A 2,762-nucleotide genomic window follows, 5' to 3' on the forward strand; every position below is an offset into this window, starting at 1 on the left:
CCCTGTCAGGTGCGGGGCCCAGGCAGCGAGGGACCGGGTGTCCCACCGCCGGGCCCGCCGCCCCGCACAACGGCGGGGGCCTGTCTGTGTGTGAGGTGTTGGATTTTGGGGAATCGCTCAAGATGCTGGAAACCGTAGTAGGCGTAAGAGTAGTGCAGGTTCAGAGGAGAAGAAGAGGTAGGACTTAAGGAGGTGAGAAAAGCTTGTTGTGTGTAGCCTTTATGACAGTTATGTTCTGTATTGCAACCTGCTGGTGGCGCGAGGAGCACATTATTTAATCAGGGTAGCAGCTATGCTGAAACCGGCCTGTGATGGATCCAGGTGAAGCCAGGACCTGTCTAGCACCTGCAAGGATAATACATGATTTCAGTGCAGGCATGCCTTTGGGTTTTGTTTTCTAATAGAAAAACGTCAGATGACTTAGTTCTTAGAATTTAAATAAAAGCACAATTCGGAGGAGGGAAAGGGAAAATGAATTTTCAGCTAATTTATGTAGCTACTTAGCACAATAATGCATGTTTTAGCAGTGCAAATGAAGATGTAAATGCACGTTGTTAATGTAAAGCACCACAGACTGTATTTTGTTATTGATGCTCTGCAGTTTTCCCTGTGGAAAAGTATCATCTGCATTCCTCTTCTACCCAGCATTTGTTACTGTGATTTAATCCAAAATATAAATATCTTCTCAAAAGTCTGTAGGAAGAAAGATGTATGCAGTGTTGCTACAGGATACATTTTAGGAGCAAAACCTGGTAATTTCTGAAAAGATGAGGCCAATATCTTTATTATTCACTTAGATAATATTTTTAGTTCAATTTTATTTTAGTTTACGTGTTTCAATCCATGACATGCTTTGGATTTATTTATATTTGAAAGATGCCAAGTCCTATTCTGAATTTGAGTAAAACTTCAACAGTTGCACTGGAGCTGTGCCCATTTTCACTAGCAGGAAAAATGGCTCAGTGAACTAAAATTACATAGGAAAATACACTTAAAAGGTGTGCTTTTCCAGACTGCTGAAGGACAGCAGATGTATTTTATTACAAAGCAGAGCTGTATTTTACAGGTCATATACTTAAGGCCAAATTCTGGCTGGCAGTTATGTTTATCCACGTGCCAGAAAATCTGAAATTTGAGGAGAAATAGTGGTGGGGAATTTTTTGCTTTCATATCCAGTTCTCATTCCATGTTCCCACAAAGAAACACTCCTCAGGTACCGGGACGGGACTCTGGAGTAAGCTGGGCTATTTAGTTAAATCTACCCAAGTAACTGAGACCTATACTCGGGTTGTCATTCCCCATCTGCCCTCTCTTGTCAGGGTTGGGAAATAAACCCCTGTCAAAGGTGACTTAATCTACCTGCGTGTGTAATAGGGATTTTTTTTTATATGCCAGATCAACATTAACAATTTTTCTGATATCTATTAAATAGTCAAATTATGATACCTAGTGGTGATTTCCTGTAGTACCTTTTACTTCAGGATTTTCAGAAGTTTAAAAACATTTTTGCGAATAAATCTCGAAGTCCACCTCTCTTTGGAGGGAGGATTATTTCCCACAAAAAGGATGCCCAGGTGTGCAGAACAACAGCTTCCATCAATCATGTTCTTATGTTCTGCTGGTTAAAATCTAGAAAGATGGAATCCAGCTTTCTCTCCATTAGTTTATATATGAAATTGCAATTCTGATAACTTTTTTTTCTGTTTTGTTCCTGTTTCGCATATAGGTTTCCAAAATTTAGCTATTTGATTTTAGTTAGCCTAATTTTTTTTTCTTTACCAGAAGGGCCTCACCACTTAATTCCTGCCTGAATCTTGTTTGAGTTAATTTGTTTTGATAACCCCATCAATCTACTGGGAATATAAATCAGCTGTGTGGGTCAGCAGCTCCGCTGGGTAAATGAGTGCCCAGCTGCTAACAAGCTCTGCCACTACTACATACCATGTCCTGGCTGCCTGTAGGCTGCTAAATGGAAATAAAAGTGTTTAGTATTGACCTGTGAATCCCAAGACATCAAAGACCTTCCATCCTATCCCACCTTGGAATTGCAGATGTCCCCCCTTCACTTGAGGGCTGTGCTCTGGGGAAGGCAAAATGGCTGGAGGAATGTCTGATGCAGTGGAGGAACCCGGGGGAATCTGTGAATCTACCAGCAGCAGGGCTGTCTGGAGCTGAATTAACTACAATTTGCACAAGATGTACTGGGACTCTTTTGGGGACTGTGTCTATCAGCACTTTATTTTGCTGGGAAAGCTTATTATGGGTTGTTTTTCAGGGAGAAAAGATGCAGCACTGCGTTACAATCTTGTTAGATTACTATTTCTTGGAAACACTCTGGCATCTTGCCACTTTTCCTGAGACTTTATTGATGTTCGTTTAAGTTCTGAAAGGCCAGTGAGCAAAGGGCTGTGGAGCTTTGCTGCAAAGAGGGCTGCTAGCTTTAATTTCCCTCTGCTGTTTCCATGGGACTGGAAACCCTAGCTTGGCTATGAACGTGGAGTTTTATTCATCAAAGCTGAAGTTCTTCACTTAGCATTAAGACACGTGGTATGGCTCTAATTGACTTTTCATGCTTTTGTGCTATGCTTTTCTGCCAACTCTCAGGCCCTACCCTACCCAGCTGGAGGAAACCTCATAGAGGCTTCACGAGTTGTAGGGCACAGCAGATGCTTAGAGTTCCCTGTGATAGAAACACACTCACAGAATATTGCTGACGTGTAAGCTCTGACCTACTATTTAGGGTTCCTTGGTCCTCCTCAATA

The sequence above is a fragment of the Calidris pugnax genome, unplaced genomic scaffold, assembly GCF_001431845.1.
Source record: "Calidris pugnax isolate Ruff unplaced genomic scaffold, ASM143184v1 scaffold38, whole genome shotgun sequence".
Lineage (NCBI taxonomy): Eukaryota > Metazoa > Chordata > Aves > Charadriiformes > Scolopacidae > Calidris > Calidris pugnax.